Source organism: Canis lupus, chromosome 4 (genome assembly GCF_003254725.2).
Source record: "Canis lupus dingo isolate Sandy chromosome 4, ASM325472v2, whole genome shotgun sequence".
Lineage (NCBI taxonomy): Eukaryota > Metazoa > Chordata > Mammalia > Carnivora > Canidae > Canis > Canis lupus.
In genome coordinates, this window is record NC_064246.1 from 77,794,171 (window position 1) to 77,809,979 (window position 15,809).

General features: G+C 32.0%; 1 long non-coding RNA gene across 2 annotated transcripts in view; it reads right to left on the bottom strand.

The window, feature by feature from the left end:
* LOC112652816 (uncharacterized) overlaps positions 1–15,809 on the bottom strand; it is a 90,519-nt gene that overhangs the window by 55,422 nt on the left and 19,288 nt on the right. For both annotated transcript variants that reach the window (XR_007410422.1, XR_007410423.1), the window contains exons 3-4: positions 4,461–4,529; positions 2,594–2,729 (exon numbers count right to left, since the gene is read on the bottom strand). This is a non-coding gene — a long non-coding RNA (uncharacterized LOC112652816). The remainder of the gene's footprint in view (positions 1–2,593; positions 2,730–4,460; positions 4,530–15,809) is intronic.

Here is a 15,809-nt window from a genome sequence, read left to right on the forward strand (position 1 = left end):
AACAGATGACCACACCCAGGAAACACAAAAACCCAAGTAAGACACATCCACACCAAAATACACTATAATTAAAATGTTAAAAGCTACAGGCACCTCAGGTGGTTAGGCATCTGATTCTTGATTTGGGCTCAGGTGATGATCTCAGGGTCATGAGATCAGTGATGGAGACAGTTTAGGATTCTCTCTACCTCTCTTCCTCTGCTCTTCCCCCATCCTACTCATGCTTTCTCAAGTAAATAAATACATTTTAAAAATACGAAAAGTAAAATGTTAAAAGTTAAAGAGAATCCTAAAAGCAGCAAGAAAGAAAACAATTTTTTGTGTATAAGGGACTCTCCATTAGACTATCAGCTGATTTTTTTTTTCAGAAAATCTGAAAGCTATAAGACAGTGGCATGATATATTCCAAGTGCTGAAAAGAAAATATTTCAACCAAGAATACTATGCCCAGCAAAATTATAATTAAGAATTGAATGAAAGAGTTTTTTCAGACAAGCAGTGGCTAGAGTTTGTCATACAGACATATACATATATGAGTATATTTGTATACCTATGAATATTTAAACACATATATGTATCATATATAAAAATATATGTATATACAGACAATCTGGATTTTTTGGTGAAACTATATAATTCCAATTCTTAATCAGTCCCATACTGATATCTTTTTTTAATTTTAGTTAGCATTTATCTTTACATGAAATCGTATTATTATTGTATTATGTCTATATCATTACAGTAGATTATCATTATAGGATATATACAATTATTTCTCTTACTATTTTTGGCATAAGCACAGGAAAGCAATCTTTAGCAGTCCTTAGTTGTATTTTTTTTATTGTCTAGAATAATTCTTGACAAATAGAAACTCAATAATTTTTAAAAAATATTTTACTTATTAGAGAGAGAGAGAGAGAGAGAGAGAGAGAGAATGAGAAGATGGAGCAGCAGGCAGAGGGAGAGGGAGAAGCTATATCCCTACTGAGCAGGGACCTCTATGAGGGGTTCAGTCCCAGGACCGTGAGATCACAACCTGAGCTGAAGGAAGACACTTAACTGACTGCACCACTGAGGTGCCCTAAAAATCAATTTTTTTTCTGGAATTAAAAAGTATATAAAATATATATAGAGAGTGATACAATCATATAAACACCTGAGCCAATAAGTGTGCCATCTGTTGCCATGGGAAATATTGGAAGCAGGAGTGTTGTAGAGAAGAAGAGTTTCTGGGGATCTCATTTAATATCACCAAGGACAGGATCAAGAAGTTATCAGAGATGGACAGATGAAACCAGGCAAGAGTGCTGATGCATTATTTAAAGAGAAAGAAGCTATAGGAAATAAGATCTCAACCACGTGACAAGCTGATGAGAGTTTTAGTAAGAAAAAGATTCCATTTTTGTTTCGCAACATGAAGATATTAACAAGTGCAACGATGATAGATTTGTAAGGGTGGAAGATGAACAAGGATAAAAAGAGTAACTGATAGATTAAGAAGTAGAAGCTGTTGGAAGAAAGAAACATTTTATAGAATAGACAAAGAGAACAAATCAATAGGGCCATGACTGGAAGGGGATGTTTTCTAAGGATGTTTATAACAGAGCTATACTGGTCAATAAGGTAAGAAATGTTCATGTATCTGTTGAGCACTGAGTAAAGTCCAAATGCCATAAACGTAAAATGTGCACCAGAGTTTGAGGATTCGATAGGGAGAATATAAATTTTTCCTAAACATATTTATATTGTGTGCATATCAAGGTGACTATATATTCAATATGTTGAGTTAAATACAATATATTACAAAAATTACTTTCACATTTTTTACTTTTTAATGTGATTACATGTGTGGCTTGCATTATATTTCTATTGTATAGGACTGATATAAAATATATTTAAATGTCTAACCCACTTGAGGGAGAGATAGGAAAGGAAGAGGAAAACAATTTATCTGAAATTTTTAAGACGAAGAGAAGATGAAATTATAAATAAGGTTGATTGAGTTCAATGTTTTAGAGCAGGCATATAGATGTAAAAAAAATAAAACTTCTTGAATTACTGGGAGAAAGTATGAACGTTTAGGTATGCTTTCTGATGGTTTACATGTGCCATGATTTCAGCAGATTGCTTTTCTGTGGCTCAGATCTAAAATGGCAAGCTGTGGTGGACATACGCTAGGGTGATCTCTCATGATATCCATTCCCTAGTGTTCATGCCTTTTATAATCCCTTCCCTTATGTATAGGTTGGATCTGTGATTTGCTTCTAGCTAAAAGAATATGACAAAGGTGAAGCGATAGTGCCAAAGTGATGAAATTCCCCAATCAGTTCTATTAGAGATAATAAAAATGCAGATTATTTTGTGCTGGGCTGACTTAATCAGATGAAAACCCTTAAGAGAGGGACAGGGACTTCCTTAAGGTGAAATAATACCCTTTATGGTTTGATGATATAAGGAGTCATGCCAAGGATGCCCACTCATGTGGCCTCTATGAACTTTTAGTAGCCTCTATGACCTGAAGAGTGGCCTCCAGCTGAGGACCCGTGGAAAGCCAGTGCCTTCAGCTATACATTCATGAGAAAATGACACCTACCAACAACCTGAATGATCTTTGAAGCATATTCTTCCTTAATTGAGCCTCCAAAACCTGGCAGACAGCCCGATTATAACCTTTTGAAACCCTGAGCAGAGGAGACAGTGAAGTCGTGTTCAGGTGTCCGACTCAAGAACTGTGAGATAATAAATAAAAGTTGTTTAAAATTGCCAAGTTTGTGCTTATCTGTAATGCAGCAAGAGAAAAATAATACATAGGCTTTTCCCTTTAAACAATTTTTATGGTGCACAACAAAGTTCTGGATATCTAAAAAGCTGAATTCTAGTCTGAGATATGGCATTTAAAACTATATTAAAGTTACTTCACTGTTGGAGATGTTTCCTCTTATGCAAAAAATAATTTGGCCTAAATTAAATCTTTGATTATTTCCAACTCCAACATTCTATTTGATTATAAAATATCCAGAGAAGGATCCTCCATAATCATTTGCTACAACTTTCAGAGCCTCACTAGAACTTGGCATCACTTTTTTGCAAATTTATACCATACACAGACATTGGCAACAGACACATGTAAAACAAGTATGCACTAAAGAGCAGTAAATATATAATTAATATGATAAACATTGTCATAAAAATCCATTAGTTATTTTGTATTTGGAAGTTTGCCAATAATGACTTTTGAATATCTTCTCAGAAAGAAAAATCTATTGATATTTTACATTAATCTTACGTTTTTAAAGTGTTTAAAAACTCTTCAGTTTTCTTTAAAGTAAATATTATCTAACTATGAAAATAGAATATGGATAATAGGCATAAAACACAAAATTTTATCTACATTTGACACAAGATACAACTATTTTGTGGTCCTTGAAAATGTCCCAACAAGACCTGCATTGCATAGGAAAGGCATCTGTTTGAGTCCTAGAAGTCAAGTCCGATCATGAAGCAGGACAGCTACTTTCTCCCCTTCTTATATTTGTGTCAAATAATAGAACAGCTTAAAGATTAATAGCAAAATTAATAGGAGGTTCTTAAAGCAAAATGTGTATAATACTTCATAAAAATGACTGGCAGATTTTGAAAATGAATTATAGTAGATAATAAACTTACAAGGGCAGGTATCTGGTAGGGTGGTGTAGAGCCTTCCTGTCAGAGTTAATATTTCCATTGATGATCTTGAAAAATAAGTAAAGCAGCCCCTAACCATATTTTCACATGAAATTACATCGAAAGAATGTGTGGAGAGGAAAGAGAAGCAGTGTAAAACAAATAGACTGTGACAAGATCATAGCAATCCCCTCTAGTTGTTGACAGGTTAAAACTTCAGTCTAAAATCCCTTCATACAAATCAGAGTAGAAATGAATGCCAATGGAGTCAGTGACGATTTCATTATGTAGAACTGAGAAAAAGGAAAGGCTTGTGAGAAAGAAATATTAGAATGTGTCAAAAAATGATTCATTATTGCACAAAAAAGATAACACAAACATATTCAGGAAAAAAATAAAAATGAAATACATTAGTATTTTCTTTAACTTGAGAAATAACTGAAATTTGAACAGATCTGCAAAAATTAAATGGCCTAGAGTACGAATCCATTTGGGTGGGGGAAAGGAATCACAAGGCCCGACTCAGTCCCGACATCTCTCCTTATTCATGTTATATATGAACTAAAATATGAACATCATTTTTATATTGTGAATAAAGAACCATTTCTAAAAGTACAGCACATTTAATTCAAGTAAGGTTCTTCTCTAAATAAGGACTTTCTTGGGTTGTTACTACGTTAAAAGCATATATAATACTTTTTCCCCCCTCAGGGAGTTAATATTTTTAATACATAGTTTCCTTTATCCTTTACAGGTATTTATAAAGTGAAACTATACAACAGCTTCTGTACTTTTACCTGAAACATTCTTCCATTTAAATTTATATTTTCAATGGAGCACTAACTTCAGGTAGGTAGGTTCACTCCCTATGTGAAGAGTAGAACAAGAGAGTGAGATATGTTTGAAAGTTCAAGAATGAGTAAGAGATGTCCGGAATAAGCTAAGCTCTACATTTTCCCAGCTCTGCTTCCTGGGGTAAGTTACTAGATTTCTCTGAATGTTGGTTTCCACAGCTGGTAAATGGAAACACTGACACATAATTCCGTGTGTAGTGAAACTCAAATAAGATAATCTTGACCAAGAAAAGTATTTAATGTACATGAATAGTATATAAAATATGATGGAAAATAGATTTCATTCTCTCCAGGCAAAAATAAAGTAGTGCTAGTTATCAGTGGGTGAGCTGACAATTAGTATCTCTATCTCCAATGCTCTCCCAGTTTTCATAATTTGCTTCCATTTGCCTTCTGTTGCTTATGTGTGCAAGTTGTTGATTTTATCTTGTCTCTTGGTCTTCCCTCATGTAGCTAGAATTTGTGGTAAAACACGAGAGCCAAAGAAGCAGATATTGAATTTTCCCCCTGTGACAAGGTTTTTAAAGCTAAAATCTTAAAGATTGATGGAAAATTAAAGTTACAAAGATGAAAACATAAAACCTCCAATGTTACATTCTTTCTGGTTGACTTAGTATACAACTGCATACTCCAAACTTTCCTGTTTTGTGATAATCATAAAAAAAAAAAAAAAGACCTCGTTGGAATTCAAAACAGAAAATTTGAAGCAAGGATATTTGAAATAAACACTTTAAGGTAATAATTAAAGTTTCTCATTATAGATACAAGAAAAGATACGGGGGAAAGGGGATAAATATTTTAGTTCTTTTCTTCTACCCTTCAGAATTTAAGTCACTTTAAGGTAAGGTAATAAAAGTTGTCTAAATTGATATATACAGTGATAAAACCAGACTAATTCTTAGATATTCATGCATTTGAATATTTTGCAGAGAATCCATTAATCTTATGTATCTCTCATCTTTTTTTACAATAGTGCCTCTTGGTTAATATCTATTGGACTGATTTACTCGCAGACTGACTGAATTAAATCATTGATGTTTTCGAGACAATCTTAGGGTAGGTTAAAGCTGCCCTAATTTAGTTACTGTATGTTATTAGATAATTATATTTCTAAATGGTCATTTGATCATTTACAAAATGAAGAGAGTAATAATTTTAAGTTCTAGATAAACCCTAAGCCAATTAAGGGATGGGGTTTGATGAGGGGCAATCAAAAAAAAAAAAAAAGCTTATTGTAGCCTTCCCTATTTAACAACATAGATTAACCAAATAAATCTATAAAACCTAACCTTGCAATACAAAGACATTTATTAGGAAGCAGTAGAGAATGGGAGTACTAAACCATGGTCTCAGAGCATTGGGCTGAGCGGCCTACTGGTTTCGTGATAGCATGACATTAAGCTTTGCTCTTTACTGTCCAAAAAAATAGGCTTTAGATATAAGTAGCTCCAAGGTAGCCAAACCATAGTTCAAGCAAAACCATCAAACTTACCACCAGATACATAACTCATAAGGGAATACTGCCACAGTAAAAGGTCATTTTCAAGAGAAAGGTGGGCATTAGAAGATATTGGGAAATTATTTGTGGTTTTCCTTTTTCCTTTCTCGCTGTTTTTTTTTCCTTTATAGAATCCGATGTTATTTTGAATATCTATCTTTTACAAGACTTGAACAACAAAACCCCTAAAAATCTCATTTAAAAATGAGGGTAAAATAAACATTTTGTTAACATGTAAAGGTATGTATACTAGTAATAGTACTATAAAAAGTATAAACCAGTAAGAAACTTATTTTTAAACAAAAAAAGCACTGGCACTTCGACTTGTCATTATTTTCTCAAGGTGACCCTCTTGGATCAAACTTAATTAAGCACTGTACCTTCATAAAATAGATATTACGTTGATTATTATGCATGGAATGTCAATACTCATACTCCCACTTGATATTTGTAAGAGAATAATAATCAAACATTTATTCTAAAGCTATAAAGAAGCATAAACCTGGAAGGCACTGTAAAATCATTTTGCCTACCTTCTTTTTTACATGATCACAATGAAAATAACTTAAATAACCAAAACTTTATTTGAAAATAAATAGAGCAAATTTTTACTTTATTTATTTATTTATTTATTTATTTATTTACCTTTTTTAAGCAATGTCAAAACAAAGAACAGAAAAAAACATGAGCACTGAAAATATTTTTATGGTATATATGTTATCATTTGACCCATTTTTATGATTATTCTATAAAAGATGTTTCAATAATCTTTCAAAATTCTCCATTTTTAACACCCAAATCCTATATATGACAGAACTACTTGCTATAATATATAAAAATTAAATGAACTTTTTCCTATTTAAAGTTCTTTTTCTAAATTTACTTCAGCCAAAACTGTAGGATTAGAATTGCTAACACACTTTTTACAAATGGAATGAAATACTTAACATTTTAATTTTGGTCTTATTAGAGAGATCATAGTGAATTCAATCTTAATGAAGAGGCATTCTATACCATGTAAATTTGGGGTCAATTTAGAACTTAAAACCATTATGGTAACTTTATGGGGGAAAAATGCAATTTGGGGGCACCAGAATTTATTCTTTTCCATGCCCTCCTTTACAATTTGAACTCCAAATTTTATATCAGGAAAGTAATCTTTTTATATGACTGGAAAAATAAAATGTCCATATTTTAGATTAAAATAATTCATATAGAGCAAATCACACATCTAAAGTATTATTTTTAAAAAATGAAAAAAAAAACAATGAAACACTGACAAAATCATTGTCTAGAAAGACAATAAAGAAAATAATACATCTTCTTTGTTGTAACGAAAACTTCATATAGTGTTTTTCTTTTTATAAAAAGGCATGGTTTCAGATAAGATTATTACAGCGTTTTACATAAGGTCATATGTCAAATATTTACCTCATATTCTAGATTTAGCCAAAATTTCTAATATTCATATTGTGGAAGGTAAATTTCATTTCACATTTAATGTTAAAAAAATCAGAAAACAATAGAAATCGCATAAAGCTCTCAAAATAATATATTTAGTATAAACTTTAAGAGATATTGTTAACAATGAATAAATCTGCTTCATTGCAAATTTTGGTTTTGTGGAATTAAATGTTACATTGTTTTAGTCATTTCAGTAATTAGTTTTATTATATATATATATTTAAATTATTTTCTCTATCTGAAAGTACTTGTTTTGACATTCTAACAGGTATCTTGTTTTTATTTTCATTTTCCTCAAAAGTAATGATATTGATAATCTTTTTTTTTTAATTTTATGTATTTATTTGACAGAATGAGTGCATAAGCAGGGGGAGCAGCAGGGAAAAGGAGAGGGAGAAGCAGCTCGCTGCTGAGGAAGGAGCCCCGCGGGGGCTCAATCCTGATCCCAGAACCCAGGGGTCACAATTCCAGCCAAGGGCACACACTTTAACTGAGCCATGTAGGTGCCCCTTGATAATCTTTTCATGTGTTTTCATTATTAAAGCTTATGATAACAGACTTGTAAAACATATATAATGGATTTACTTTTTATTTGGGGGCAGAGAATATTTAACTTTATAAAATCAACTTCACAAAGTATAACATATACAGTAATTCTTTTAGCTTTAAATGTCCACTGACATTTCTCTCAGAATCACATATAGAATATTTGTAGACCATCACTCCTGCCCTCCATGCCTGCAGCAACTACTGATCTGTTTTTTCTAATTTGTATTTTCTAGATTTTATATAAATTGGATTATACAGCATGTATTAGTTTATGCCTACCTTATTTTGCTAACAATTCATCATCAGGATTGTCAAGTATTAGGAATTAAATTTTATTAATTAGTATTATTCCTTTGTGCAGATATGTATTTTGTTCATCTATTTATATTTTGAATACATTTGTTTCTAATTTTGGATATTGCAGCAAAAGCTGCTATAGAAATGTGTGTGCAAGTCTTTGTAAGGACATATTTTACCAATTCACTTGCTTATATACTTAAGAGTACAATGATTAGATCACAAGATAACTTTTTTTTTTTTCAGAAATTGCCTAACAATTCTTCAAAATGGTTAGACCCTTTAACATTTCTTGTTTCTTGCCTACTTTGTCGTAGATTAATTGACATTATAAACCTAAGTTAATTTCTGGGCTATTTTGTTCTATTGATCTGTGTCTGTTTTTGTGCCAGTACCATACTGTTTTGATTACTACAACCTCGTAGTAGATATTAAAGTGGAATTGTGATCTTCTACCTTTGTTCTTCCTTCCCAAGATTGTTTTGACTATTTAGGGTCTTTTATGGTTCCATAGACATTTAAGTTTGTTTTTTTTTTCTGTAAAAAATGCTGTTGATATTTTTTTAAATAAATTTATTTATTTTTTGTTGTTCAATTTGTCAACATACCGAATAACACCCAGTGCTCATCCCGTCAAGTGCCCACCTCCCCTTCCACCACCCCTACCTAGTTCGCTTCCCAGAGATAGGAGTCTGCTGTTGATATTTTAATAGGGATTTCATTGAATCTGTATATTGCTTTGAGTAGTATGGACATTTTAACAATATGGGCTTTCCCAATCCATTAGCATGAAATATCTATTTGTTTATGTCATCTTCAATTTATTTCATCAGAATTTTAGAGTTTTCAAAGTACAGTTCTTTCACTTCTTTGGTTAGCTTTATTACCAGATATTTTGTTCTTTTTTGACAGAATTATAAATGGATTTGTTTTCTAAATTTCTCTCTCTGTTGCTACATTAATATATAGAAATATTACCAATTTCTGGGTATTAATTTTTCATCCTGAAATTTACTAAATTCACTTATTATTTCTAGTAGGTTTTTGGTTGAGTCATTAGGATTTTTTATTTATAGTATCATGTCAACTACAAATAGTGATAGTTCAGTATCTTCTTTTCCACTATCAATCTCTCATTTCTTTTTCTTGTCTGATTACTGTGGCTAAGACTTCCAACCATGTTGAAATAAAAGTTGTGAGAGTGGATATCCTTATCTTTTTCCTGATTTTAGGGGAAAACTCTCCATTTTTCACTATTGAGTATGAGTTAGCTGTGGATTTTTCATATATGGCCCTTATTATGTTGAGACATGTTTTCTTTGAACTTACTTGGTTGAGAGTTTTTATCTGAATGGATGTTGAATTTTCTAAAAGGATTTTTCTGCATCTATTGAGATAATCACATAATTGTTATCCTTCGTTTTGTTGATCTGATGTTATGTTGATTGATTTGTAAATGTTGAATTATATCCTTGGATCCTTGGAATAAATTGATTTGATCAGAGTGAATGATGCTTCTATCGTATTGTTAAATATGGTTTGCTAATATTTTTTTGAGGACTTTTACATCTAATTTCATCAGGGATATTGAGCTGTAGTATTTGGTGTGTTTTGTGATGTTTTTGTCTGGTTTTGATATCAGGGTTTACCTGCTGATCTTGTATATTTGGAAGCTTTCCGTAGCTTTTTTTTTTTTTTTTTGAATAGTTTGGGAACAATAGATATTAATACTTCTTTAAGTGATGCCTGGGTGGCTCAGTGGTTGAGCATCTGCCTTCAGCTCAGGGCATGATCCCGGGGTTCTGGAATCAAGTCCTGCATCAGGCTCCCCAGAGGGAGCTTTCTTTTCCCTCTGCCTATGTCTCTGCCTCTTTCTGTGTCTCACATGAATAAATACATAAAATCTAAAAAATGATGATAATACTTCTTTAAATGGTAGAATTCACCTGTGATCCATCTGGTCTTGGACTTTTATTTTTTGGTAGTTTTTTGTTTTGTTTTTCTTTTGTTTGATTCAATTTTGTTAGTAGTAATGAGTCTGTTTAGGTATCTATTTCTCCCTGATTCAGACTAAGATTATATACTTCTAGGAATTGCCCATTTCTTCTAGATTGCTCAATTTTTGACAGAGATTTTTTTTTTTGTATAATTCTCTTACACAGTCTTTTGTATTTTGTGGTATTAGTTGTTACTTCCTCCTTTTCATTTATGATTTTGAGTCCTTACTTTCTCTTTCTATCTCTCTTTTTTTGGATGAACCTGGGGAAGAGTTTATCAATTTTATTTATCTTTTTAAAGAAGTGGCTCTTGGTTTCATTGCTATCTCTCTTTTTTTTAATATATTTTCTTTTCTTCTCTCCCTCTCTCTCTCTCTCTCTCTCTCTCTCTCTCCAGCATCTATTTCTGCCTGTTCCTTATGATTTCCTTTCCTCTGCTTACCTTGGGCTTTGTTTGTTCTTTTCCTAATTCTGTTAGGTGTAAGGTTAGATTGTTTATTTGAATTTTTTCTTGTTTCTTGAGGTAGGCTGTATCACTATATGTTGCTCTCTTAGAATTCTTTTGCTATGTCCCCAGGATTTTGGACCATTTTATTTTCATTTGTCTCTATGCATTTTTTTTTAATTCTCCTTTGGTTGATCCACTAATGCACTGGTTGTTTAATAACATGTTGTTTAGTTGCCACATGTGTGATTTTCCCATTTTTTTACTTATGATTTACTTCCAGTTTCATACCACTGTGGTCTTCTAGAAAAGATGCCTAATAGCATTTCAGTCTTTTAAACTTTATTGAGTTTTGTTTTGTGGCCTAATTGATCTATTCTGGAAAATGTTCTATGTGCTTTTGAAAAGAATGTTTATTCTGTTGTTTTTGGATGGAATGCTCTGTATATTTATATTTATCTGCTCTATTGTGCTATTTTAAGACATTTTCCTTGATTTTCTGCATGGTTGATCTTTCTATTGATATAAGTTGGGTGGTAAAGTCTTCTACTATTATATTACCATCAACTTTCTTTATGTGTGTTAATCCTTGCTTTATGTGTTTAAGTACTTCAGTGTTGGGTGTTAGATATTTACAATTATTCTTTTGTTGAATTTGTCATGATATAATGCTTGTTACAGTCTTTTTTAAATTCTGTTTTGTCGGGTTGCCTGGGTGGCTCAGCAGTTGAGTGTCTGCCTTCAGCTCAGGGTTGATCCCCTGGTCCCGGGATAGAGTCCCACGTTGGACTCCCTGCAGGGAGCCTGCTTCTCCCTCTGCCTATGTCTCTGCCTCTCTCTCTCTGTTTCTCATGAATAAATAAATAAAATCTTAAAAAAATTATAAATTAAAAAAATTGTTTTGTCTGATATAAGTATTGCTATCCTTGCTTTTTTTTTTTTTTCACTTCCATTTGCATGGTAAATATTTTCTTTATATTTTTACTTTCAGTCTGCATGTGTCCTTAGGTTTGAGGTGAGTCTCCTATAAGCAGCATAGAGAGAGGTCTAATTTTTAAAATTCATTCTGCCACCAATAGGTGGGATTTTTAAAGCTAGAATGGTAAAGCTGTCACATAATGCAGTGATACCAATGGCAAGGAATATATAGCTAAAAGACAGATGTACTCTGCAGATGGTATGTGTGATATACAACATATTGCATATTGTAAATCAGTAGGAAAAAAACAGAATTTTTGATGAGCCATTATAGGATAATTGGTTTTCCATATGGCAAACAAATATAGTTAAATATCCATCTCACATTAAATATATTTTTTCTTTAAATACTTGAATATGAACAGCAAAATAATTTATACAGAATATGTTAAGAATTTTTTAAAATGATCAGAAAATGATTGTAAAAGACTAACAACTAATAGAAAGAAATGCATATAGCTAATAAATGTGATCACATTACTATTCAGCATATATAAAAAAAATTTACAGAAGCTCATAAACAGTAATTCAAAACCCATTTGAAGAATGAGTGAAGAATATCATGTGAATATAAATTACATAATTGGTAAGCCTACAGTTAATTGAACACATGAAAACATGAAAATTTGATAAATTCAAATTTAAAAATAACCATGTCATATCTACTATATTATAGATAGTAATATCTCAATATCCCAACAGTTTATTCAATACAAAATATTGACACAGAGGTAAAGAAATTGGGGCACTCAAAAATCATCTACATCTTGGAGAACAGTTTTGCAACAGAGTTTAGTTAAATATATTATACAGGCCCCAGAGAAGAACTTGGCAGTTATAAGCATGTAGTAAAACATACATATGAGCCTGAAGAACCATATATAGTAAAATTATTCAGCAATATGTTTAAAATAATAATCAAAACTTAAACATACCTTTGTAGAGAAATACATAAGCAAATCAAAATATACTTATAAGAACAGCATATATACATTTTGACTTTATAATGTTAGAAAGAAAAACACATTCTAGAATTATATTGACAATGCATTATTCATGTGAATTGTATAAATAAGTAGAACCTTATATATATGATAATGAACACATTTCATATATGAAATTATTAAATTCACATTTGTAAAAGTATATATGTGTATAGCAATAATAAAATATAAATTATATTAATGGATCCTCAAAAAGATGAGAAACATGGAAATCTATGGGAATGAAGGGACTCTAGAAAAGTACTTAGCATCCAAAATCTATAGGAGTAAAAGTAACTGTAATTACTATTTTTTCTTTCTTATTCCTTGTAAGCACATAAATGCTAATAATTTTAAAAATCTCATAGTTGGCAAATACATGCTTGAAATTTACCAGCCATGTACTTACTGGAATATTTCATTATTTTATAAAATTATGCTTGCCATTCAAGTCAAATGTATAGCCATAGATTTTATAGCAGGGATTCCATGAGGGCCAATGCAAGGAGGGGGGCTATTTTTAAGAAATAGATTACTTTAAACTTGACTTGCAAGATGTTAACTGCTAGAAAAGGGAGTTTAATATAAAATAACTAAGAAACACTATGTAATTTTCTTCTAAACCTTCAAATATTTTAACTGAATTAAGTAGCCTAAAACTTGGCACTGAAGAACTAATTAATAATGATATTCATTAAATGTAGCAAATAAATAGAACAACTTTCCCATTTGATGACAGGGTAGATAATCTTCATCCTTTCAGAATTCCCTTAGGATGGGTATTTTTTTTAAGATTTTAAATTTATTTATGCATGAGAGACAGAGAGAGAGAGAGAGAAGCAAAGAGAAGTCTTTGCTTCTCTCTTCTCTTCCATGCAGGAAGCCTGGTGTGGGACTCAAACCCAGGTCTCCAGGATCAGGCCTGGCCTGAAGGCAGCGCTAAGCCACCTGGCCACCCAGGCTACCCTAGGATGGGTATTATTGGAGGAGTATATTGGTGCTATGGCCCTGTTGGGTCATTACTTTACCTCTGCTTCATTAGTTAGATCTGGTTTCTAAGGGTCAGTTAGACCCTCAAAGCAGCACCTACCTCAGTATGTCTCAAAGCAGCGCCTACCTCAGTATGTGATAGTGGTTACAATTCCAAAAACTTGTTTTAATGCCAGGTCTAATTTTTATATCTCTGTGCCAACTTTCCCTATTTGAAAAATGGGACTACTATAATAGCGAATTTATAGGATTGATTGTAGGATTAAATACATGAAAATGAATTAACACAGGTAGCATCTTCATAGAAGTATCTGGCATGTTCAATAAAAGTAGGAGGAAAACAAATACATTTGTATCTCAGTCATTCTGTATTTATCTTTGTGTTTTTTTAATATTTTATTTATTTATTTGAGAGTGAGTGATCAAGAAAGAGAGAGTATGAGTGGGGGTGGGGGTACAAGGAAGAGGGTCCCTACTAAGCAGAGAGCTTGACACAGGGCTCAATCCCAGGACCCAGGGATCATGATCTGAGCAGAAGGCAGATGCTTAACCAACTGAGCCACTCAGGTGTCCCTTGTCATTTTTTTCTGATGACTAAAGCAAAGCTAAGTTTTCACTATAATTCCTCTTTTGCTTTATCACATTACAATTATAAATAGAGCTTATCCTTCTCTTTGGTGAAAGTCTTTCAGTCTTTCTTGGAAATAAATATGACAAGGATAAAACACAACATTTATCTAGACAAGTGATCTCTAATCTATCTAATCTATTGTTTTATGAACTTAAACCTACTGCAATTTTGAGTTCTCATTAATATGGTGTGCTTTTCTATCTTAAAGGACAAGCAAACATCTTTATATTATTTCTAAAAATTCTTTAATATTGACATCAGCCTTTTTTCTTCACTCATACTGAATTATGTCATTTCAGAAAGCAGGTAACCTTAAAAAATTGCATAGGAAGTATTTCAGGGAGGAAAATACATAGCAAAATTATGGAGGCAAAAAAATGGATTTAGGTAGTTTCTGCTTTTTTCAATACTAGAATAGCCTATAATAGATTAATTCATCTACTGGAAAAAAACACAATAGGAAAGTAGTTTAAATTAAAATGATATTACTTATGGGCATCAAAGCACAAAGTTAGACTGGATTTGATGGACTAAGTCCTAAAGGAAGAAAGTCCATCAATGTAAGGTTGGTATTCTCTGCCAGTGTTTAATTTAGGTAATTTGCTAACTCATAAGCCAAACAATCAAATCACAACAACATGGATTCATCTCACCATCATAGCCCACAAAATGCTGAAAAAGCTATAAACACACAAAACGCATGATATGATAATACTTACATAAATTTAAATTTATGTTATATCGTTAGAAACAATAGTAATTACTTTAAAGAGAATGAGGCTTAGATCATGGGAAAGTTTATGTGAGAGCAATCTTGCATACTGATTATAATCTATTTCTTCATCTACTAATGGCTATACATAGGTGTCTTTCCTTGTGGAAAGTCACAATTTGTGAACTTTTCTGTGTATCTGTGTTTGTAAACACACACACACACACACACACACATACATACATACAATACTTCAGTAAACATTACCAGTAATTACAATTTTCCATCTGTCAATGGTTGGGAATCAAACTCTTGGATATCAACTAATGTTTGGTTCAATGCAATGACAATACGCATATATAATCACAATAACTAATAGCAAAAAATACTGTTTTCTATTTTAAGAGAATTAGTTTTATATTTTAATGAGACAATTAGAAGGCTAACTTCATTGATCCTTCTCCTCCCTCATCCACCTGTCTATTTTCCTGGCTTTATTTTCTCTTTCAACAAATTATTTCTTGTCTATGCAGTGCCAGATATTGTACTTAATTTGTGGGTGACTTGTCTTCATTAAATGGTTTTTGGTGAGAAAGAGGTTCCTTTTACACAGATTATGGAGAAAAAGTCTACAACACAGACTCAAAATTTAGACAGAATGTAGGATAAGTATGAAAATAAATAAAGGAAATTTTGTTGAAAATGGAGTTTGGAGGCCCAGAAGAGAGACTTGTCATGCACTACCACT